The 26,492-nt window shown below is 39.7% G+C and overlaps 1 protein-coding gene across 9 annotated transcripts in view; it reads right to left on the bottom strand.

Moving 5' to 3' along the window:
• AGBL4 (AGBL carboxypeptidase 4) overlaps positions 1–26,492 on the bottom strand; it is a 1,457,272-nt gene that overhangs the window by 798,028 nt on the left and 632,752 nt on the right. The gene's annotated exons all lie outside the window — the stretch shown is intronic.

Genomic DNA, 26,492 nt, shown 5'->3' with positions numbered 1-26,492 from the left:
GGCCTTTCACATTTGACTTCCATCTCATTTTATAGTTTTAATGCTTATACCCTACAAACTCCTGACACACACCCTATGTTCTAGAGTACCTACACTTTGCCACACAGGAGATTTTTGTTTTTGTTTTTTTATTTTGAGGTGGAGTCTCTTGCTCTGCTGCCAGGCTGGAGTGCAGTGGCACCATCTCAGCTCACTGCAACCCCCGCCTCCTGGATTCAAACACTTCTCCTGCTTCAGCCTCTCTAGTAGCTGGGACTACAGGCGCACGCCGCCATGCCCGGCTAATTTTTTTTTTTTTTTTTTTTTTTTTGTATTTTAGTAGAGACGAGGTTTCACCATGTTGCCCAGGCTGGTCTCAAACTCCTGGGCTCAGGCAATCCGCCCGTCTCAGCCTCCCTAAGTGCTAGGATTAGCCACACAGGACATTTTTAAGTCTTCATGACTTTTCTCCTGCTGTTTCCATCACTTAAAATGGCCAGCCCCTAAGGTGGTGGCGGGTGCCGGTAGACTGAGGCAGGAGAATGGCGTGAATCCAGGAGGCAGAGCTTGCAGTGAGCCAAGATTGCACCACTGCACTCCAGCCTGGGTGGCAGAGCGAGACCCTGTTTCAGAAAAAAAAAAAAAAAGCCCCTAAGGCCTGGCAAACTCCCACTACTTCTAGATCCAGTTCAAAAGATACCTATAGAGGAAGCCATCTCTGATTCCTCAGCTAGAATTAGTTTCTCCTTTGTACTCTCTTAGCATTTAGTTTATAATGAATTCTAATATTTTAGTTGCTTTTTCCTTGACAGTATTTGCCTATGAAATAGAATTAGTCAAAACCGTAATTAATTACATCTATATCCCCAATAACTAACACAGTGCCTGACACAGACCAGGATTCCAGTGAATGCTAGCTAAACAAATTAATGAATAAATGACTTTCATAATTCAGTGCTTCTTATCCTGAATTTCTATATGGTCCAAACATCACAACTTATTGTCAATTTAAGAAAGATATCTATCTGCCGCAAAGCAAATTAACCCAAAACTAATTTCTATCTAACAGCATTAATCACCAGAGAATGCCTTCTGAAGAAAAAAGAGAAAGTACCTCAGAGCTGCTTTAACAACAGAAAATTCATCTCAACCCCTGGCTATGAGCCCATGCTCACTGCATTGGGTTCAGCACAGAGACCAGCACTCTCATGGCATTCTGAATAATTATCCAACAGAGCTTGGCACTCTCTCCAGCAGCCTGACCTACAACTTGTATTCTGAAGAAAAAAAAAAACACACAAAATCAAAACTGAGCCACTTTTGTTTGCTTTATTAGAACATCAGAGGGAGAAAGATGTTTTAAAAAATCAACCATTACTTTCCTCCTGGCACCAAGACTGCCTTCCCAAATGTCTGTGTTTAGAGGGCATTAGAAAGTACTGAATTTGTTTCCTTAAAATAAAGTGAGTCCTAGAAAAGCAGGTATCTAGGATTGACCTTCAGCAGCATAGAACCAGGGGAAAATCACAGCATCTGACATTATTCCTCCATCTTTACATTCAACAATGTGTTTGTTGCAGAAATCTCTAAATATCAGCTCCAATTGGCTTCTCTCACACTCAGAAGCCTTCACTGCCCACTATAATCTATACATTTCTGAACACTTCTAACATATTTGCCTTAGTATCTATATATATATCCAGTGTTTATCACAGTGAGTGACACATAGTGGTCTGAGTATGTTGAATGAATGAGTAAATCAATGATCACACAGTCCTTATATTAGGAACACGGAGAGAAAAAAGGAGGAATATTGTCATGTTGACTTATACAAATAATCTCAAGGAATTTATCCATAACTTTTATCTTAATATATCAGCACTCTTTCACTTTCTTCTTTTTTTTTTGAGACGGAGTCTCGCTCTGTCACCCAGGCTGGAGTGCAGTGGCACAATCTCGGCTCACTGCAAGCTCCACCTCCTGGGTTCACACCATTCTCCTGCCTCAGCCTCCCAAGTAGCTGGGACTCCTGGTGCCTGCCACCACGCCCAGCTAATTTCTTTTTGTATTTTTGTTAGAGACGGGTTTTCACCATGTTAGTCAGGATGATCTCGATCTCCTGACCTCGTGATCCACCTTCCTCGGCCTACGTTTTTCTTTTTTAATGAAGATAACTTACAAACAGGAAAGTACAAAAATCTTTAGTGGCAGCCCATTACATTTTTGCATGTCTGCTTCTTAAGGAAAAGTGTTAGCATCTCATGATCATTTAATCCCATTAACTCCCCTCTACCTTTTCCGCTACCACTGTCAAATATATAACTTCTACCCATGTTATAATACCCAGAAGCCATTATTACCACTGTTGTTTTAAAACAGTCAATATCCCTTTTCTTCATATATTTACCATTTTCATTGCTTCTCATTCCTTCCTGTGGCTCTGAGAATTTTTGAGAATTTATGAAGGACATTTAATAACTGATTCAAGAAACCATATGTTGAAAGCAAAATAAATACAAAGGAAATTATACTTAGGAACTTGATATAGTTTGGATCTGTGTCCCCACCAAATCTCATATTCAATTGTAATCCCCAATGTTGCAGGTGCCTGGTGGGAAGAGATTGGATCATGGGGATGGATTTCTCATGAATGGTTTAGCACCATCGTTTTGGTGCTATCTATTCTCATGATAGTGAGTTCTCATTAGATCTGATCATTTAAAAGCATGTAGTACATCCCTTCTCTCTCTCTTGCTCCTGTTCCCTCCATGGGAGACTTTTCAGTCTGCCTTTGCCTTCCACCATGAATGAAAGCTTTCTGAGGCCTCCTGAGAAGCAGGAGCTGCTATGCTTCCTGTACAACATGCAGAACCGTGAGCCAATTAAACTTCTTTTCTTTATAATTTACCCAGTCTCAGGTATTTCTTTATAGTAGTTTGATAATGGACTAATATAGAACTTCATAGTCAAACTGCTAAAACTCACCTTGGATCATTTGTCTTTACCCTGAAGAACTTCCTTTAGTCTTTCTTGTGGTCCAGGTCTGCAAGCAATAAATTTTCTGAGATTTTGTTTACCTTCATTTTTGAAGGATATTTTCACTAGAAATAGAATTTCTAGGTTTTTTTAAAAATTCCCCTTTGAGCACTTTAAAGATGCCAATCTATCGTCTTCTGACTTCTACCATTTCTATTGAAAAGTCATCCCTATTTTACTCTTGAAGATTATTGGTCTTTTATCCAGGGCTATGTTTAATATTTTCCCTGTCATGAGGTAAATTCTTCAAGGGAATATTTGAATAGATAGCCTAAAGCTTAGAGGAGAGACATTTTGGGGAATCAGCCATGAGGGTGAATGAGATTATCCAGGGATAGTATAAAGAGAAGGGAAGGAAAAGACTTAAAGAGAAGGAGAAGATAGGGAAATATTTAGGATGCAATAAAATGGGTAGGAACCCATAACTGACACAAAGAAAGAATGAGAGAAGGAAGAGATTAAGGATTATATGGTATCTTGAAAAGAAGGGAATAGAGTCATGAAGAAGGAAATCATCAACAGTGTCAAGTTATGAGGCAGGGTTCAGTTAGATGAGCATAAGGAGGCATTCTTTACATTAGGAAAAATAGAAATTACTGGAAAAAATACCACTGTATGACATTTTGTATGGTTTCTTGTTGCTCCTATAACAAGTTATCACAAATGTAATGGCTTAAAACAACCCAAATCTATTATCTTACAGTTTTGAAGGTAAGAAGTTCTAAAATCAAGGCATTGACATTATTACATTGCTTCTGGGGCTCTAGGGGAGAATCTGTTTATCTGCCTTTTCTAGCTTCTAGAGCCTACCTGCGTTTCTGGCTTGTGGCTCCTTCTATCTTTAAGGTCATCAGCAGAGCATCTTAAAATTTCTCTCTCTCTCTGGCCTTTCTGCTTCTCTCATGTCTCCTCTGACTTTAACCTTCCAGTCTCCCTCTTATAAGGACCCTTGTGATTATATTAGGCCCACTTGGATAATCCAGCATAATCGTCTCATCTCAGAATCCTTAATTGCATATTCAAAGTCCCTTTGCCATGTAAGGTAACATATTTAAAGGCTTTGGGGAGTAGGACATGGACATTTTGTGGGGGGGCCTTGCCTACCATAATCATGTCACATCCCCTCTTATCTGCATCTCAGTTCTCTTATTTGCAAGATGAGCATAATTTACTAAACAAACTAGGCTGCTGAAAGTATTCATTTAAAGTAAGTTGAATCCTGGGGTTCAAGGCAGACTATTATCTTAGTCCATTCATGCTGTCATACCAAAATCAGAGACTGGGTAATTTATAAACAATAGAATTTTATTTCTCATAATTTTGAAGGCTGGGAAATAAAAGATCAAGGCCCCAACAAGAATGGGGTTGGTGAGGGCTGCTCTCTGCTTCCAAGATGGCGCCTTGCTGCAGCATCCCCCAGAGGGGAGTAAGGCTATGTCTTCACATAGTGGAACAGACAGAAAAGCAAGGTAGTGCTCCCTTCAACCTCAAGCTGTCTTATAGAGGTGCTAATTCCATTCATAAGGGCGGAGTCCTCATGACTTAATCACCTCCTAAAGGCCACATCTCTTAATACAGTTGCATTAGAGATTAAATTTCAACATGAATTTTGAAAGGAAAACCATCATTCAAACCATAGCAAGTCATTAATAAACAGTGGTTAAAACTGAATCTTAATTTCTCTGCCACTGATGGGAGATGATATGGGAAGAGGGAGTTATAGATTAGGCAGCATGTCAAGGCAATATCCTGGCAAATAAGCTACAGGTGTTTTAAGGACAGGGTTCCCTAACAGGTGAGAAAAAAAGAGACATTTCCGTTTTGAAAAAGGAGACAAATATTCCCTAGCAATAAGCTCAAATGTCTCTCAGCAAACTGTCCTGCAAGAAAGGAAATTAACAACAACAAACCAAAGGTGAAAGGAACTGGAGAGAGAAATAAGCCCACGTGTAATCACCTGGGAATCTGCAGTCCCCTGATCTCCTGAGGCCATGCCTTCCAAGATGAACTTAAGAATTGCTAGACAGAAAATGATTAAAAATAAAAAAAGGCAATATTATCTTCCTGTTCATGATTTTGGTTTCCATTTCAAGTTTCAATTTCACTTGAACAGTTATAGTCCTCTACTGAATAATACCAATATTGGTTATAATAAGTATTAGTGGAAGAGAAGAGGGCTCTGGAACAAAGAAACATGGAATCTAGTTCCAAGTCTGCAACTAATTTACTGGGTAATTTTAAGCAAATTTATTCTTCTTGTCTTGGTTTCCTCACGTATAAACGAAGAACTGCACTGAGCTAACATGCCATACACTTTTATTAATGGGGTCTAGTCCCCTCTTTTTCTCAGAGATCTCATTTATTTTCATGACTGTGATGTCACTTCTATATTAATAACTCCCAAATAATGCTATCCTTTCACTAGCAATCAGAGTTGTAGCTTCAACTATCCATTAACAATTTCTACCTGGTCATTCTGCTACCACCTCACACTCAACATGACAGAAACTTCATTCAAGTGCCTTAAGTCCATGTGCTTACCTATCTCATTTTAGTTCCAACTATTCCCCAATACCTTCCACTTCATGTGAAGTGAATAGCCATTCACCCTCCCCAACAAACCAACTCCTGTTATCCCATCTCAATATTCCAGGGATCTTTATTTGTTTATGTTATCTCTGCATGGCATGCAGTGCCCTCTACCCTTGGGCCATCTTAGTGTAGGATCTCAATTTCCTATAATAATCATATTAAAAATTATGATATATGTGCATTTAGTAGAAGTTTCTGTACTACTAATCTGAATAATGAATTGACTTATTGTGTCACTCTGGACCAGCTATAATACCTCTCTAAGTGGCCAGGCTCAGTGGCTCACGCCTGTAATCTCAGCACTTTGGGAGGCTGAGGTGGGAGGATCACTTGAGGTGAGGAGTTCAAGACCAGCCTGGCCAACATGGTGAAACCCTGTCTCTACTAAATATACAAAAATTAGCCGGGCATGGTGGCACACATCTGTAATCCCAGCTACCCAGGAGGTTGAGGCATGAGAATCGCTTAAACCTGGGAGGTGGTGGGTGCAGTGAGCCAAGATCGCACCATTGCAATCCAGCCTGGGTGACAGAGGGAGATTCCATCTCAAAACAAAACAAAACAAAAACAAAACAAAACAAACACCTCTCTAAGCTCTCTAAGCTACAGCTCTGCCAACTTAAAAAAATAAAATAAAAATGTGCCGGCCGCGGTGGTTCATGTCCGTAATCCCAGCACTTTGGGAGGCTGAGGCGGGTGGATTGCTTGAGGTCAGGAGTTCGAGATCAGCCTAGCCAACATGGCAAAACCCCATCTCTTCTGAAAATACAAAAATTAGCCGGACGGGGTGGTACACACCTGTGGTCCCAGCTACTCAGGAGGCTGAGGCATGAGAATTGCTTGAACCCAGGAGGTGAAGTTTGCAGTGAGTCGAGATTGCACCACTGCACTCCAGCCTAGGTAACATAGTGAGACCACCCCCCCCCGCCAAAAAAAAGCACATGTGAACACGTGAACATTCCTCATGCTATTTTCTTTGTCTATCAAAATTCTATTAATCTTTCAAGTGTGGCCCATTAATGCTAGTTATGTGAAATCTTTCTGAGTTTGTCATTAACCATGGAAATATACTGACAGTTGGAATGTGATAATTCTCTACATTCACACTCTGCATCTACATAATATCACAAGGTCTGTCTTATACATATTTACTTGAGAACATATGTATCTTTCTCTCCCATCAGTCAGAGACTATGACTGCATCTGCAGTGCTCTGCTCCATGCTTGTCAACAAAGAGGCAATCAGAAAATGCTTGTTGAATGAATCTATGAAAAACACAGAATGAAAAGAAAGGTGAGGAAATTAGACATCCATGTTTTATACTCATTGTGATATTTCCTATTTGGAACCAAAAATGTAGCTACATAACCTCCTTTAAAATTCTTTTGGCCAGACATGGTGGCTTCACACCTGTAATCCCAGCACTTTGGGAGGCCGAGGTGGGCAGATCACCTGAGGTCAGGAGTTCAAGACCAGCCTGGCCAAAATGGTGAAACCCTGTCCCTACTAAAAATACAAAAATTAGCTGGGCATAGTGGTGCACACCTGTAATTCCAGCTACCTGGGAGGCTGAGGCAGGAGAACTGCTTGAACCTGGGAGGCAGAGGTGGCAGTGGGCCAAGATGGCGCTCCACTCTGCACCAGTCTGGGTGACAGAGCGAGACTGTGTCTCAAATAAAATAAAATAAAATAAAATTCTTCTGAGAGAAAAAAAGAAAATCCCATGACATAAAAGCATTTAAATGAAGTTTGGAGTTTCATTTGTCTTTTAGGCTCCAAGTCTAATAATGCTATTTAGCATTTCTATAGTATTTAACATTTTCAAAGTACAGTGTTAATTAATTAATCCTAATGCTCATAAGGCAGGTCAATATTATGATCCTTCCTGAAAAGTTAAGAATATGAAAATTCAAAGGTATCTTGCCTTTTCCTTTTAGAACATGAGACACTGCTGAATATTATTACAAATATAAAATAGTGTTTTGGAATAGAAATTAATAAAGTTCAGAAATGAAGCAAAGGGGTGAGGGGGCCAAGATGGCCAATTAGAAGCAGCTGCTATGGGTGGCGCTCATGGAGAGGAATTAAAGGGGCGAGTAAATTCAGCACCTTTAATTGAAATATCCTGGTACTCGAATTAGGCCTGATCAGGGAAACAACTTGACCCATGGAGAACAGAGGAAAGCAGGGCAGTGCGACGGCCCACCTGGGAGCAACACAGAGACAAGGGAACCCCCACTCCCAGCCAAGGGAAGCAGTGAGTGAATGTGTGACCCCAGGAAACTATGCTTCTCCCACAGATCTTTGCAACCCTTGGTTCAGGAGATTCCCTCGTGAACCCACTCCACTAGGGTCTTGGGTCTGACACACAGAGCTGTGTGGAGTCTCGGCAGAGCTGCTGCTCAGGCATGCACAGAGACCCAGGAGGTTTACTTCTACCCCAGGATCCCAGAGAAAGGTAACTGCAACTCAGGCAAGGCGGGAGGTCTGCACATACCCTCTAGGAAGGGAGCTGAATCCAGCGGGTCGGGTTGAGCAGCACCCTTCTGCGGGCCCCACTTCCACGGCACCTCACAAGATAAGACCAACTGGCTTGGAATTCTAGCCAGCCACCGGACACAGGGTAGTGCCTGCCTCAGAAGGGACTAAACCTTCAGGAGGAGGGACAAGCCGCCATCTTTTCTGTTTGGACGACTCAGCCATTCCAGCCTGCAGACTTTGGAGAGTCCAAATAGTACAGAAGAAAAAGGGATCCCCCAATACAGTACGGCTGCTTTACCAGAACGTCTGTTTTACCAGACTGCTTCTTTAAGCAAGACCCTGGTCCATTCCTCTTTACTGGGTGGGGCCTCCCAGCCTGGCCTCCAGCCACCCGGCCTGTATTCTAGTGACAGAACTCTGATCTCTCCCCTGGGACGGAGAGCCCGGCGGGAGAGGCAGGCTGCCACCTTTGTTGTTTGGATGACTCAACCAGACTATCCTGCAGACTTCAGAGAGCCTAAATGGTCTGGGTGTGGAAGGTAACACAGCACAACACAGCACTGAACCTTTTACAAAACATGGCCAGACTGCTTCTTTAAGTAAGACCCAATTCATTCCTTCTCAGGACCTCCCAGCCAAGGCCTCCAGCCACCCTTACCCATATTCTAGACATAGCTCTGATCTCTCCCTGGGAAGGAGTTCCGGCGGGGAGGAGGAGGCCACCACCTTTGCTGTTTGGGCGACTCAGCCATTCCAGCCTGAGGGCTTTGGAGAGTCCAAGCTGACCAGGGCAGAGGTGGTTCCCAAGCACAGAGGGGCTGCTTTGTCTAGGAGAGAGAGGCAAGGAAAGAGGGAGGCTAGTTTGTTAGTTGGTTGCTTTTCTCCCTTCCTGACCTCTGACCACATTTGAATGCCCTTTTGAAAATGTCTACTTATTCAGGATGAAGGCAAGTCTTATAGGTGAAAATTCTTCAGTATAGAATGATAACATTTCTGAGGTGACAATGTTGATGGAAGAAATGGACAAATTCCTTGGAAAATACAACTTACCAAAACAGATTTAAAAAGAAATAGGAAACCTGAATAAACAAATAACTAGTAAAGACAATTAATAAGGAATTTAAAACTTCCCATCAAATAAAACACCAGGCCAGATTATTTCATAGGTGAGTTATAACCAATTTTCAAGGAGCAGAAACCCACAAAGAATGGAAATGGTGGAAAACTTCATTGTTCCATAAAGTCTGTATAAGTCTAATGCCAAAACCAAGAAAGGACAGTAGGAGAAAGAAAAATTATCCATCTATCCCACTCCTGTATATTGTTGCCAAGGATTTTAAACAAAACACTAGTATAGGATATTCTCGCTGTGGAATAATATTTCATAGGGAAAATAAATTAACTATAGTAAAACCCAATGATATAAGTGAATCTTAGTAATATCAAGTTTAACAAGCCAGTTTCAGAAGAGTAATTATTACATTATACTGATGTTACAATGCTCCAAGACAATGAAAATTAATATATTATTTAACCATACATACGTACCTGAAAAAACTATTTTAAAAACATAAAATTCTATTTCTGGTTCTAGATCCTTGAGGAATCACCACACTGTCTTCCACAATGGTTGAACTAATTTAAACTCCCAACAACAGTGTAAAAGCGTTCCTATTTCTCCACATCCTCTCCAGCATCTGTTGTTTCCTGACGTTTTAATGATCGCCATACTAACTGGCATGAGATGGTATCTCATTGTAGTTTTGATTTGCATTTCTCTAACCACAAGTAATGATGAGCTTTTTTTCATATGTTTTTTGGCTGCATAAATGTCTTCTTTTGAGAAGTGTCTGTTCATATCCTTTGCCAACTTTTTGATGGGCTTGTTTTGTTCTTGTAAATTTGTTTAACCTGCATGTTCTGCACGTGTCCCAGAACTTAAAGTATAATAATAATAATAATAATAATAATAAAGGCTGGGCGCAGTGGCTCACACCTGTAATCCCAGTACTTTGGGAGGCCAAGGCGGGTGGATCATGAGGTCAGGAGATCAATACCATCCTGGCAAACATGGTGAAACCCTGTCTCTATTAAAAATACAAAAATTACCTGGGCGTGGTGGCGCATGCCTGTAATCCCAGCCACTCGGGAGGCTGAGGCAGGAGAATCACTTGAACAAGGGAGTCGGAGGTTGCAGTGAGCCGAGATCACGCCACTGCACTCCAGCCTGGCAACAGAGTGAGACTCTGTCTCAAACACCCCCCAAAAACAAACAAATAAACAAAAAAACCATAAAATTCAGGATAATTATTCTGAGGAGCAAAAGAACGATTCAGGTTATTGGTATTGTTCTTTTCCTTAGATTCGATGGTGGGTTGAGTAGTCTTATGTTATTTAGAAAATAAATAAAAGGGCCGTAAATAGATCAATAATGACAGTATATATGAAACAAGAATTATGATTTATTTAATTCAGCACATCTAAAGTCCTTATAATAAATTTCAAATTAAAGACTGGGTTTTTCAAGGCCAGGAACATGATGGTCGAGATGACAGAAAGGACTCAGGCTAACCCTCCTTGTTCAGTTTGGCCATGGTAAACTCAATCCAACTGGAAAAATACCACTATTTAAATTTGTGGGACTTCCATTTATAAAACCCTGTCATAAAATCTGCCCCCAGAGAACTTTGGTTAAGCCTGGATAACCACAGGCTTCCCAAACTAAGAGCAGATGCAGGCTCCTACAATTGACCAGGTTTCAGATTGTAATGAAATAGGCAAGTTAAGAAGCCTAGGTTTAATTCTGTCTAGACACTATCATCTGTTGCTTGTGTAGCCATGAGTAATAATTATAATTATAAGCATCCCTGAAGTCATGTGCAAGCTGTTAAAGTATGTTCATACACATTGTTTCCATTCCATACTGACAAGCCTGTACAGTAAGCATGGAAACTGGCATGGCAAGTGCTGTTATTTAAGTACGTAGATAAGGAAACTGAAGCATAACAAAGTGAAAGGGAACACAGTAAAACCAGAACCCAAATCCAGTTCCTTCTGATTCCAGGTCTAGTCCTTTTTCTACTATATCAAACAACCTCATACTTCTCTTTTCTGAAACTAAAAATTTGGAAGGTGATTTGACAATTTACATCCTTGAAAATATTCATACCCATTGACTCATGACACTTCAAGAAATCATACTCAAAGATTTAACATGAAAGGTGCCAAAAATATTACTACCTAATCATTATTATTAATGATAGTTATCCATAATGGCAGGTACTAAGAACTACATAGACTGTCCCAGCTAATCCGAGTGTTAGCATTCACACTTTATAAACTAGGAAATAGGTGCAGAGACTTTTGAGTTAAGATTTAATGAAGATCATATGGTCAGAAATTAAACCCATAGGCTGAATCTGAAGCCCATGGTCTTCAATATTGTATTAAGTGGAATCATTATGGTCACAAGTGATTCTCCCTAGGAATTAGGCTCATAGATCCCCTACCAACTATTTGGCACTATAGCAAGACTGTCAGCCAGAGAAAGTATTTTAAAACTCCATTTATAGCCATGTGTGGAGGGACAAAGAGGGGTCCAGGGGAAGACAGTGAAGTGTGGCAAAAGAAATTCCTACCACAAGCAGATTTTATTGCTGAGCCTGGTTTTATGTCCAACTGATAGTCAATTCCAGTTTGAAGCTAGGGAAGGCTTGGAGTTCTTGTCAAATAAACCAGCCCCACCAGTTTTTCTGTGTTACATTTGGTAAGCCATTTAATCTCTGAATACACACAGCCACTGGTTTCCCGACATATATTCAACTGCCTGCTGGACATATACACTTTATTGTCTAATAGGCATCTTAGACTTCATATGGCCAAAACAGAATTTTTGATATATCATTCTCAAAATCTGCTTTTCCCACAGCCTTCTCCATTTCAGTAACTGACACAACCATTCACTCAGTTGCTCAGGTCAAAAGCCTATGAGTCATTTTTTATTTCTTCTTTCTCTCAAACCCCACCTAAGCAAGTCATGTTGACGCAACCACAGAATATATTCAAAACCTGTTCACTTCTATTATTATCACTCTTACCCAAGCTACCATTTCTCATCTGGACCACTGCAACTGTTTCCTAACTGGTCTTCTAATCTTTTCTGTATATAGTTCATTCTCTACACACTAATCAGGGTGGTTTTTCTGTAAACATAAGTCAAATTGTGTTATTTCACTGCTTAAGACACTCTAATGATTTCCTAACACACGTAGAATAAAATCTGAACTTTTTTTTTCTTTTTTTTTGAGATGGAGTCTCACTCTGTTGCCCAGGCTGGAGTGCAGTGGTGCAATCTTGGCTCACTGCAAGCTCCGCCTCCCAGGTTCATGCCATTCTCCTGCCTCAGCCTCCCGAGTAGCTGGGACTACAGGCACCCGCCACCACACCTGGCTAATTTTTTGTGTTTTTAGTAGAGACGGGGTTTCACCATGTTAGTCAGGATGGTCTCAATCTCCTGACCTTGTGATCTGCCCACCTTGGCCCCCCAAAATGCTGGGATTATAGGCGTGAGCCACCGTGCCCGGCCTAAAATCTGAACTTTTTACTTTGTACTACAAAGGCATATGATATCTGGCCTTGTGTAACTTTTCAATCTCATTTTAGACTTATCTTCCCATCAGACACTACTCTCCCACTACATTTGTGTGTTCTTTTTTCCTAAATGGCATATGTTAGTCTGGGTTCTCCAGAGAGAAAGAACCAATATGAGATTTTATATATATGATATATACAATATTTATTTATTATAAGGAATTGGCTCACACATTTATGGAGACTTAAAATCCCAGGATCTGCAGTCAGCAAGCTGGAGACCTAGGAGACCCAATGGTTTATTTCCAGTCCAAGTCTGAAAACCTGAGAATCAGGAAAGCCTATGGTGTAAGTTCCAGTCTGACTTTGATCTCAGGCAAGAGAAGACCAAAGCCCCCCCCCTGAGAATCAGGAAAGCCTATAGTGTAAGTTCCAGTCTGACTTTGATCCAAGGCAAGAGAAGACCAAAGTCCCAGCTTAAAGGCAGAGAGAGTGAATTCCATCTATTTAGACTTTTGTTCTATTTAGGCATCAATGAATTGGATGAGATCTACCCACACTGGGTAGGGCAATCTGCTTTACTAAGTCTACTGATTCAAATGTTAATCTTATCCAGAAACACTCTCACGGACACAGTGAGCATGATGTTTAACCAAATATCTGGGCCCCTGGTGGCCCAGTTAAGTTGACACATAAAATGAATCATCACAAGGCAGCACAAAGCTTATTTTCCCCTTAAGATGTATTTATTTACTGTTCTCTGCTTACAATTATAATCCCTTAGATCTTTCTAAAACTGGGTCTTTCTTAAGATTTGACATTTCTTAATTTAAATCTTTCATCAGTCCTCCCATGATCACCCAATCTAAAGAAGGGCCTCAGTCTCTATACTTTGTACATCTTAAGCATTTATACTTATTTATCGTCTTCTTCTATTAGAAAGTAAGATTCATAAGAGAAGTAATCATGCTTGTCTTATTTGAAAGTGTTTATCCAGTGCCTAGAACAGTTTCTAAACTACAGCAGGTGCCCAATAAATGCTTGCAAAATGAAAAAAATCTGTAAAATAAGGATGATAGTATCTACCTCATAAGATGGTTTAGAGATTCAATAACATGTAGAATCATTTACAATTAAGTAGGTGCTCAGAGGATATGACTCTCAATCTTGAGATTAAAAATACACTTGAAACCAGGATTAATATCTATCCCATTAGCTTTTTCTAATCATCTCAAGAAAAAGTTCAGCAAGTACTTTGCTTCTCAGTGTCTTGGATCTTCATCTGCAAAATGGGAACTTAAAAATTCTACCTTGTAAGGCTTCAGAGATAACTGAGATGGCATGTAAAGCACCTAAACATGGTTATCTTCTTCCTTTAGTTGTCATAAGGACCAAATGAGATAGCTGATAGGAAAAGTGTTTTATAAACTGTGAGGAGCTCTTTTACTGCAGGTTTGATATTCTCAAGCAGAGATCTGCAGACAGACAGATGAAATCAGATTCATTAGATTCTGGCTGTCAAATAAAATATGTTTTAAAATATAAATTTTGGGCTTTTTAGAATCAAACAGGATTCTCCCTGCCAGCAAGCAGCACAAGGCTTTACTCAAAGCCATTAACACCATACAATTCCTGCTTGGCAAAGTTAGCCCTCATATTGGCAGTCAGGATTGTCAGTTAACAGATGGGAATCTTGCTCTTGGAGCACTTTGGGGCAGGACACAGAATGCTCTGGGTAAAACACTTGTGTGCACAGTAATCCACTGGTCATCACATCCTTATTTCTTATACCTGCTCATTTAGGTGGCCTGCGGCTCTTCAAACAGGAGGAAAAGTGAATCCCCCAGGGCAGCAACTATGATATTTAGCACCTTCTACATGGCATAGGCTTTCATCTAGCTAGAAACTGGATTATTCATTAGGCTTTTTCCTATAAATGTATGTGGATTTCAATGATAGTCTGTGCCTTCTCTGAAATGTAAAACCTGATCATCAGCAAAGGCATACTTTGTGAGCTTCTATTTCTATTGCAAAGTGCCAATCTCCACTGGGTCCTATTTCAACCATTATTTAACATTTATTGAGCACCAATAATGCACCAAGATCACCCTCTGTCTCTAATCTTGTCATTAATGATCCATCAGGCTCCTGTGGGTGATGGGAAGGAGGAGAAAACAAGTAATTATTAGTGCGATATTCAATCTGAATCAGTTAAATTGCCCAAATTATTGAAGTTTAGTTACTTAAATAAAAGGTTGATCAAACTTCTGCAATGAAAACCTAAGGCATCTATCTTACTGTCTTTAAAAAGCTTAGAGGAGTAATGGAGAGATAGGAGGAGGAAAACAAAACAGTCTGTTCTGTCAGCTTAAAAGGAAGTCAAAGGTGCTTACAATAGGAAATGGCCAGACATTCCTCAAGAGAATATGGAATACATAACTTCTAAACACTTTCTCATGCTGTTCATTTAACCCGGAACACATTTCTATGCCACCTCTGCATATTAAAAATTTACTTATTAAGATAGAGCTTAAATGCCAACTCCTCCATGTAACCTGAAGTAACCTTGGTATCTTCCTAAGTATTTCTTTCCTTCATTGTCCTAAAATCTATTAGGTTTCCAAGTCCTGTCAATTCTACTTCTTACACACCTTTCACTTACTTGTATTTTAAGAGTAGAGATGGGTTTTATTCATCTCTACATATTTGTCACACATCTTTTCCAAAACAAGTTGGGGTCCAGATCTTTGGCTCAGGCTAGGGTCTGCAGAGCCTGCCCAGGCAGGAGAGTAGAGAGGCTGGTCCATATCTGTGAACTTGGGTCTAAGAACCATTGTCTAAGACAAGGATAAAATAGTACCAGGAAGCAAGGAACTAAGTAAAATGCCAAGGCCAAAATTCAAGGGGAAATATCTGCTCCGATGATCAGAAGCTGATCAGGTAAGTGTGTTCAGGAGGGAGTGCTTGAAGAAGTGCTCTGAGGGTGGTGGAGGAAGCCTTTATTGGGGTATGAGTTATGGGACCAAAGGGCAGGAGTTAAGGGCTCTGGGCCAGTCTGTTTGGCATCTATCACAGTGTCTGGCACATATTTGGTCCTAAGTATGTGTTTTTTTAATGAATGGAGCATTACAGAATTTGCCAGCCCCCAAGGGTAGGAAGTTTCTGGTAAAGTATAACCATCAAAACCCAGGTCCAGAGAATTAAGCATTTTACTTAAGGGACTAATGACGAAATTAGGAAATCACTCTTGTGTGATTTTCTCCTTATATTTAGAGTTGGTAATGGCCAAGAGACACCCCTCCAATCCACTTAAGGAAGAGTGCATTGTTACTGCTGGCCTTTATCTGGATAATCAAATAATGAAGTCAAACTGGCAAGCAAAGGCGAGCTCCCAGGCTAACTCTAAAATACTTTCAATGTTATTTGTTCAGTAAACTGCAGAACATTAAATTTCTATATTAAGTAAATTAAAAGGAAGAGTGCACTTTACAAAATTAAAGAGTTCTCAGTTACTTTACGTTATTCCAATGGGAAAGTTTTCAGAGTGTGCCCTATACAATGAGATAATGTTTTTCGTGGATGGTGGACAGTGGGGAAAAGATTCCTCAGGCTCAGTACATGTGTCACCAGGATTTTGGCTAAAATTGCACAGCTTATATCTGGGCCCTGTGGCAGAAAATGTTGATCACAAGCACCCAGTTCTGAAATGCATTCATGACTGTAATCTTCTGTCTCTTATCAAGAATACAAGGATATCAAGACATGAAACACGTGAGACAGAACTGGATTGGCTCATCAAGATCATTTAGTGCTGATGTTTCTAAACTAGGCCGTAGAGAAATTTAATTCACTATGCTTTACTCCTGTTGATATATTTTACATGCTGGGCTTCTCTATAACATTTTTATTATATAAATGGTTCTCCAGCAAAGATAATCATGGATATCAATGATCTATACAGGTATAGAGCTAAGGGCATTATTATTGGAACAAATTTGGCATTATTCCATGGTCATGTATCCTCACTCCCTCACTTACTGTGGAATTTCAAGCTAGTCATCAAAGAGAAGTTTCCTCATCTGTAAAGTGGTGCCATGACTGTGGTAGGTATTGGTTGGATATTCATCAATACCATATTCTCTTTTTGTGAAAAACTACATATCCCAGTATACCTTGCAATTAGATTGTTCCAAGTGACCAGGTATTAGCCAAAGGAATATGTGTGGAAATAATGCATATCACTTCCAAGCTTGGACATAAAATTCCATATGCAAAAATCCATGTTCTTTTTTTTCCCTTCCACAGCGATCTGCCCTCTGCTCCCATATCTAATTACTGCGGTTTTTATTTTGTGACCATTCTAAGCCTGGCTAGAATTAGTACGTTTGTAAATTCTCTACGGAAAAAAAAAAAAAAAAAAGAGTGGAAGAGAACTAGACCAATCCCCACCTTGCCTGGCCTAAATCTCAGATGTCTACATTTGTACTATCTAAGAATGTAGGTCTTTGAGAGCCTCTAACCAGTAGAATTCCACAAGCTGTTCATAGTCCTTTTCCTTTACTATTTAGCCTCTAGTGTTAATAAATTGACACTGTTTTTTAATAAAGCCAAATCCTATCAAGACAAATGAAAACAAGGATTAACTCTATTTCATCTAAAAACTCCATTGTACTATTTATTTTCACTATTTACACAAAAAATACTTTCATGAAAATGACTTACTCAGGTCCTTACTCCAAGAATCAGAGCATGAAACCTCAACTTAAATTTCTCTCCTTTTCATACATACTGCCATAAAAAATGTAAGGGCACTAGAGTAATCTTAAAAATGGATGCCCAAAGATATTTAAGTCCTAATGTCAGAGACTTTCAAACCAGAGCAACTCCATATTGAAACGGGGCTGGGTAAAATGAGGCTGAGACCTGCTGGGCTGCATTTCCAGGATGTTAGGCATTCTCAGTCACAGGATGTTTACATTAATACCAAGTATTTAATGTTTACTGACCAGGGCCAGGACTTAACAGACCCAGGAAATCTCCTGATGTCCCAATATCTTAAGAACAAAAGCATTCTTAGTGTAACAATAAGTTTTGCTTTAAAGATAGTAATATAGATTCCTGTGGAAGACAGTAGTTACACAAAGATTAACAATCCTTTGTCACAAGCCCTTGTAGTAGAGCACATCTTCCCTATGATTTTTCTGCTTTGCTATCTTATGTATAAGCAAGCATTGTACCTTAGGTGGACACATTCCTCCTTTTGCTTTCAGGAATGCCCTAATCTATGTATTGAGTAGCCATTCTTTTATTCCTTTATGTTCTTGATAAACTTGCTTTCACTTTACTCTGTGGACTCCCCTTGAATTCTTTCTTGAACAAGATCCAAAAAACCCTCTCTTGGGGTCTGGATCAGGACCTCTTTCCAGTAACATATTCCATGACAAACCACAAAGGGACCATATTGGAGAAACCTCCAAACCAAAGGAAAATTGTATGTGCAGTACCAGTTGGCTGACTTTGGGTAAGTGGTAGAGTGTATTTTATCACAGGTGAAAAGATAAAATAAGGTTAGAGGCCCAATATAAGAGAGTTAAAGTCCCTCCTAAGACATAGGAGGTTAAAGGCCTTTCTTAGCAAAGGACAAGATGCTTGTTGAACTTGGGTTACAGTTAGGAAGTTAGGACTTCCGAACTTAGGAAGTTTAGATTCTCTCTTAAGACACAGGGGGTTAGAGGCCCACCTCAGTAAGGCCCCTCTTGATTAAAAATAGATTTGGCACTATAGGATGTTAACGGCTATTCTCTTTGGATTAATCTGACTTGCATTCTTTGCTGATGGCTGTGAGTGACAGGATGAGGCATGTGCAGGATCATAGGACGTGAGAAACTTTTTCTCTCCCAAAGGGGGAAATTTAAGAGCTGATGAGACATCTGGAAAAGATCCCTTCATGACTGACAAGAAGCCACCTGAACTTCGGATTCAGCGTTCAGATGGGTCTTTCTCTAGCCACCCTGAGCACCTCGCCTCCCTGACCCTGTGACAGGCTATGTTTTCTCCCTCCCCTTTCTCCTCCTCTCTCTCCTTTCCTTTTTCTAACCTTTCTGCTCTCCTAATCCTTACTTGTTTGGGTCACCTGAATAGACATCCATGGGGGACAGATTGAAATGGCTTCCCTGGTTTACTGGTCTATGTTACCTGAATAGTTATCTGTGCAGGACAGATTGAAACCGTTGATCATCTGGGTCTGATCAGCAATGGGACAGGTCATACCCCTTCTCTGGCCTAAGTTGGTTTGGGTTCAAGTCCCAAGAAGATCATTCTCTTTTTCGCTTTTTTTCCACTCTCCCTCTCTGGTGCCTCAGCCTCTCTCTGTGTGCAAGCTGGTTGAGTGAATGCTAAAAGTCACTGCTTGTCTCCTCTGCAAGGTTTTAATTGATGAGAAAAAGGATTTGTGAGATGAGTCTTAGGCTGTAGCAAATCTGGTGTACTTTGTGTCCATCTGTCACAGAGAGGTGGACACCACAGGAGAAAATGCAGGCCGAAAACAATTATAAAAAGCCCATTGTTCAAGCCACTCTGACAAACTGGTCAGTTAAAAGCTTTGCTGCAGGTTCCTGAAACAAAAACTGATGAAGTTTCCCTCTCATTTTGTTTTATGTCTTTGGGAGCTTCACTTTGTGACCATGTGGGGGTAATTTCTCTTGGTCCCCACCATCCAGAGGGCAGGAATTTTGCAGTTCATGTCACAGTTAAGGCCTAAAAGTTATCTTGAGCAGTTAAAAAGCTTTTGAAAGGCTTCTGGGAAGAGCACCAGAGACTGCCCAATGCTGTATTTCTGTGGCTAAGGCTTTGTCTTTTCGTGGTAGCAGTGAAGGTTCAATTTCCAGCTTAGGGAATGAGTCCTTTCTGGTTTGACATTTGTGTGACCTTTGCCATTTATTGATTCTTTTCTCCTTCATGAACAACTTCTGATTTCCTATCTTGAATTTCCTTTACCTTTGGAAATTCTAGATCTTATAAAAACTGCTTACCACCTCTTTGAAAATATCTTGTACACCCGTGGTTAAGTCACAACCTTAGTTAAGGCTTATTGGTTTCTCCTGGAAGGTTACCTTTGGTAAAGGTTAAAAGCCAGAAATATTGGCCCTTTGTCCTGACTGGAGTCTGGTAATAAGAGATTTGGTTAAAAGTCAGATTAACTAAAAGTGGACAACCAAGCTATACATATATTTAAAAGACCTTTATGCTTTTTTTTTCTTTTTGGGTCTTATTTTTTTGAAAACAAGGATTTTTGTTTTTCTTCTCAGTCGGCCTGAATTATTTCCCCCGTCTATCTTCTTGTCACCCTCAATATCCACATGAGAGGACCTAAGGTGAATTCTGACAGCATAGGACTCCTTGGGAGAAATAGAGAAGGTGCCACAGACCCCGTGGGAGGAACCTCTGTTTTCCTCATGGAATCCCAAGAATTGAAAGCAGATAGATCCCTCTCAAAATCTAAGGCTCTGTTCTGTTTTGCATTGCATTTGGGGGGTATCAGAAATTACTCTGCATTATGAGAGAGCAAAAAGCCTTGCTGTGTAATAACTAGGTGGGAAATATACATTCATAAATGGCTAATGGAAGTTATGGAGGGGATACTCAGTTCTTTGCATGTTTGGATCAAAGAAGCATACTTTTAGCCACCTGGAAAGTATGAACTCCCCCACCACCAGAGGTAAGACTTCCAACCAGGATAAACTAATTGGCTTTGGGTTGTCCACCAGCTTTGGGGAATGTCATTGTAGTAAAACGCATGATAAAAGCATTGCACTTTCTGGTCCCCATAGCATTCCTCTCTTTTTGGGGATCCAAAATTTGACATAAAAATAGGAAAGAAAAACTTAAAAACTGGACCAAATCTACTTCTGTCTATCCATCTGTGTATTTATGTGTCATGTGTGAAGTTTTGCTTTCAAAATATGTGAATGAGCTCTGATTAACTGGCTTAAAAATAATAAGTGTTTAAATCAACTATTTTGTGGGAAAAATATAAACCTTAACACTGTTTAGTTCATGTGACTTTAGTAATCTTTGAGAAATAAAGTTGTAAAGATTATTGATTAAAATGCCTTCAAAATTTAGACATTTGTTCTAAATTAGGCAGGTCAGATACTGTCTTTACTACATAAACTGCTTCTTTGACTTTTGATAACTGTTCAATTTACCTAATTTAGAGCCATTAGATTCCAGGTAAATCTTGAGGACATGTAGAGTTAGCCATGCTTCCTGGCTATGCTGGAAAGAGTCAGACCTATCTGCGCTCTGTCTAGTGTCCTAGGCTTCACACCTGGTACACGATTAAAATCACTTACCAGGTTTTCCACCAAAAGTAAGTTTCTAAGAGTTAACATTGTAACATATGTAATTAAGACTACTGGAGTGTGGCACATGTATACATATGTAACTAACCTGCACAATGTGCACATGTACCCTAAAACTTAAAGTATAATAATAAAAGAAAAAAAAAAGACTACTGGAGAAACAGTTTTACATGTAAGGTGTATAAGGAAAGTAGAATATGTTTTTGTAAGATTATAAGAAGGCATGAAAAATGTGGTTTTTGCCTAGTGTGGAGGGTTAAAGGATTGTTTTAAGTGAGATAGGATAAAGCTAAAGATTTGAGCAAGCTGTGGAAGGTTTGTGAAAGATTAATCTTGTAAAAAATTCTGTGTGTGAACATACTGGCTAAAGTTAAAGGGGTGTTATTCAGTTTTTCCATAAATTGAACATTGGAATAAAACCACAACAGGGGTTTCCTTGGAGTAGTGATCTGCTCTTTAACCCCAATAAACTAAAAAATTTTAAGCTTATGTAATCTTACCTTATGATCAAACTGATTAAGACTAGATAGATTTGTCTGTAAGGTTTTATTAAGAATTGGATTTGACATTAATAGCAGTATATTAATGTAAATTTGGCCTTCTCTCTTGAACAAGATTTTCATGTAACAATAAAAGACGATGAAAGATTTTTGTTTGCCTTTTGAATAAACTACAGGTAAAGAAAGAAGAGAAAAGAGGCAACATGAGTAAAGCGTTTCACCTTTTCAGAATCTTTGAGTTATCATTTTGGCTAAATAAATGACTTATGGTGATCTGGGATTCTCTTTTATAATATCAAGTGTTTGAAGCCTTTGATATTTGACAAACTTTCCAAAATCAAATTCAATTTAAGTCTTTTTCTGACCTGATTAATCCTTTTTGATATTAGGCCCCCTAATTCCAAAAATGACATATTTGGCTTATTTGGTATATTGAAATAATAAGGAAGCATTGTCAAATATAAAACACTGTTTGACTTTCTTTGGGCTGTATTTGTATAAATGTGTTATTGGTATGTGTTCCAAAATTATGCAAAACTCCTGTAATTCTAATATGGATTTAGTGTACATTATCAGCAACAATTATAATTGTTACGTTAAATTATCATGTGCAACAGAGATAATAAAATTTCCTTGTCAATTGTGCCTTTGACTGTGGCTGTCCTAAGACTTTTTGTCATCCACAGGCAACTGTTGTCTTGTTTTGATCATCTTTAAAAGGCAGTTTATAATCAGCTAGAGGACTTTGATGAATACTCTTTAAGGTAGGTCTCCAATAACTTTGGAAAGGGTGAGAAGGGTGCCATTAAAATAGAGAGGAAAAAAAAAATTCCAGATCACCCTTGGACAACTCATCTGTTCATAAATATCAAGCAAAAGAGAAATTGCCTAGGCTAATAAAAGACTGAAATAATCTTTTGATGACTTTTTGCCTAAATTGTTGGTGATACTTTCTGTTTTGTTTTTCAGTCAAGAAAACTTTTCTTTTGAGCTATTATAGCTTTTAACAATTGAGTAAAGTATACTCCTATAAACAAAATTTGGGGCATATTTCTTTCTCTCTGCCTGATTTCTCTAAAATTTAAAAACTATTTGTGAGTATTCTTAACTTATGAAAATATAGTTATTTGGACAAGTGCAATAAGAATCTATATTCTTTTGTAACAGGACAAAATTGGAGGAGACACTGGTTATTTTACCAAGGCTTTGACTGGAATTGCTTGATTTCAAATATAAGCAGACTGCTTTAAGGAATCAAAGTTGACTTACAGAACGAATAAAAGACCCTTGGGCTGAGCTCAAAGCTTAAAAAGTTTAATCTAAGATTCTTGATGGAACTTCATTCCATCAAAGCCAATTTTAAAAAGTGCCTATATGGCAAATAATTATTCTTGCTGCACTTTATAATCAGTCCAAGTTTAATAAGACCAAAACGTATTTTGCAAACTAACTGGTCATATCATGATTTGTCTGTGGTAAAAATGAGAGACTAGAGAGAGGAAAATTATGTTTCAAAAACTATGTTATACCTAGTATTAGATTCTACTCTCGTCTGTTGTTTTTGAGGGTTTTTGTTTTGTTTTTGTTTTCTGTCAATTTAGACTGCTTATTCCTGTGAACCAACCAGTGATCTCTGGCTGCTGCTCAGAGGAAACAAGAGGGATAAGTAGCATAAAATATTTAGATCAGTATTGTAATTCTGGATACATACTGGAATTGCCTGGTGATCCCACGTCAGCTTGGTTCCAACAATTTCCCAGTTCATGAAAAGCCTTCTTATTCAGTTTACTTGGGAAGATTTTACTTATTTTGCTTCACTGTTGTGGACTATATTGCTGTCGTACTCTTTGTACAGGAATGCAGGATAAGCTTATTCAGTGTTTTCTTAAATTGAACACTTATTTGTCTTCCAGATTTCACCTTTTGTTGGGATTCATAGTTATGACTGGCCCTCACCATACTGATACTTTCTGACTGAGCTACTCTCTATCCTGAATACAAGAGACCCTAACATTAGGTAGGAATATCACTGCTCCTACTTCGCCTGAAGAACTTACAGAAGATGGATCTTCATCCTTCTACAACTCTTAGGATTAAGGATCCCCTTGTAAAAGAAAAGGGGGAAATATGTCAGAGGCTTTTGAACCAGAGCAACTCTATCTTGAATAGAAGCTGGGTAAAATGAGACTGAGACCTGCTGGACTGCATTTCCAGGAGCTTAGGCATTCTTAATCACAGGATATTTATGGTTAAGGGAACAGGTTAATAATGTTTACTGAGCAAACCTAGGATTTAAGAGACCCAGGAAATATCCTGATGTTCTTCCAATATTGTAAGAACAAAAGCATTCTTAGTTTAAGTTTCACTTTAAAGCTAATATAGATTCTTGTGGAAGCCAGTAGTTACACAAAGATTAACAATCCTTTGTCACAAGCCCTTGTAGATTTTTTTATCTTTGTTATCTTCTATATAAACAAGCATTGTACCTAAGGTTGATGCAATCCTCCTCTTGCTTTGGAGAATGGCCTACTATGTCTATGAAGTAGCCATTTTCTTTCTTTCTTTCTTTCTTTCTTTCTTTTTTTTTTTTTTTTGAGATGGAGTCTTGCTCTGTCACCCAGGCTGGAGTGCAGTGGCACGATCTCGGCTCACTGCAAGCTCTGCCACCCGGGTTCATGCCATTCTCCTGCCTCAGCCTCCCCAGTAGCTGGGACTACAGGTGCACAACACCACGCCCAGCTAATTTTTTGTATCTTTAGTAGAGACGGGGTTTCACCGTGTTGGCCAGGATGGTTTCGATCTCCTGACCTCGTGATCCGCCCGCCTCAGCTTCCCAAAGGGCTGGGATTACAGGCGCCCGCATGCCATTTTATTTCTTTACTTTCTTAATAAACTTGCTTTCAGCTGGGCGTGGAGGCTCACGCCTGTAATCCCAGCACGTTGGGAGGCTCAGGCAGCCAGATCACAAGGTCAGGAGATTGAGACCATCCCGGCCAACATGGTGAAGCCCTGTCTCTACTAAAAATACAAAAAAATTAACCGGGCGTGGTGGCAGGCGCCTGTAGTCCCAGCTACTCGGGAGGCTGCAGCAGGAGAATCGCTTGAACTCGGGAGGCAGACGTTGCAGTGAGCCAAGATCTTGCCACTCTACTCCAGCCTGGTGACAGAGTGAGACTCTGTCTTAAAAAACAAAAACAGCAACAACAAAAAAACTTGTTTTCTCTTTACTCAGTTGAGTTGCCCCAAATTCTTTCTTCCACATGATCCGGGAACCCTCTCTTGGGGTCTGGATCAGGGTCCCTTTCCAGTAACACTAATTCTTGGAATCTGTAAATATTACTTTTTATGGCAAAGGCTTTGCAGATACGATTTAGTTAGAGATCTTGAGGTTGGGACATTATTCTGGACTATTTGAGTGGGCCCTAAAGGAAGTCACAAGTATACTTATAAGAGGAAGACAAAGCCGGGCGCGGTGGCTCACGCCTGTAATCCCAGCACTTTGGGAGGCTGAGGCAGGCGGATCACGAGGTGAGGAGATTGAGACCATCCTGGTTAACACGGTGAACCCCTGTCTCTACTAAAAATACAAAAAATTAGCCGGGTATGGTGGCAGGTGCCTGTAGTCCCAGCTACTGGGTAGGCTGAGGCAGGAGAATGGCATGAACCCGGGAGGCGGAGCTTTCAGCAGTGAGACGAAATCGCGCCACCGCATTCCAGCCTGGGTGACAGAGCGACACTCCGTCTCAAAAAAAAATAAAAATAAAAAAAAGGAAGACAGACGGAAATTAGAAAGCCAGAAGAGGAGAAAACACATGCACAGATAAGAAGGTGCTGTAAAGATGAAGGCAGAGATTGAAGCGACCCGCAGTCACAAGCCAAGGAATTCTAGCAGCTACCAGAAGCTGGAAGAGGCAAGGAATGTTTTCTCTCCCAGAGCCTCCAGAGGGAGTAGGACCGTGCTTTTGGCCCAATTATATGGATTTCAGATTTCTGGCCTTCAGAACTTTGAAAGAATAGATTTCCATAGTTTTAATCCGTCTAATTTGTAGTAAGTTCTTAGAGCAGCCACAGGAAACTAATAGAAGCTTTCATTTTCCATGCTAACTCTGACCAATCACTACTGGTTGCCTGTATCAAAAAGGAATTTTAAATAGTGTCCAGGTCTGCCACAGGACAAGGCATTAGGAGTAGGAACACACACGTCATATGTTTATTAATCTCTTCTAGGGTAAATAGTGAAAATAAGTTAATGATAGCAAACCTATCTTTATACATATATTTGGTTCTACTAGCTAAAAAATAATATTTAAAATGCTTTTTGGTCTCATCTCTATTAATTCCCTGCCATGCACCAGCCATACAGATTTTCTATATATTACTCTAAAAATAATTTTCACATGGCATCCTCTGAGTCCTTGCTCATGCTTCCTGTCTAGAATATCCTCTTTTGTATCTAAAGAAAACTATTGTGAAACTGTTTTGACCTCCTGCCCTGACTCCATGATCAATAGAGTTGGTACCTTCCTTATATTTCCCATATATTTAGAACTATGGGGCATAGAAGTATTAGCCTCTATAATAACTCTGATCATATTCTGTTGAAATTATCTGATTTGCATCTGTTTTCCACCAGAACATGAGTTCCATTGCTGTATTCAGAACCTACTTCACTACTCAGTACACAGAAAGAACTAAATTATGGGACTTTTGACAAGCAATTACCCTCTACCAGGTTCTTTCCTCCCTTGTTCTCCTCCTTCTCTCATCTCCTTTTCCAAATTAGTTCCTCCTACCCATGCTTGAGATCTCAGCTCAAATATTCACCTTCTCAAGTGCCCCCTCCCTGAAGCAGCTTCCTCCTTCCAAGAGGGAACATGCTCCTTATATATATTTGTTGACACTATGTACCTCTCCTTTGTAGCACTTAACAGAATTCAAAATCCTAAATTT

Source organism: Pan troglodytes, chromosome 1 (assembly GCF_028858775.2).
Source record: "Pan troglodytes isolate AG18354 chromosome 1, NHGRI_mPanTro3-v2.0_pri, whole genome shotgun sequence".
In the NCBI taxonomy this organism is placed as follows: Eukaryota; Metazoa; Chordata; class Mammalia; order Primates; family Hominidae; genus Pan; species Pan troglodytes.
This window is presented reverse-complemented; position numbering and strand designations above follow the sequence as displayed.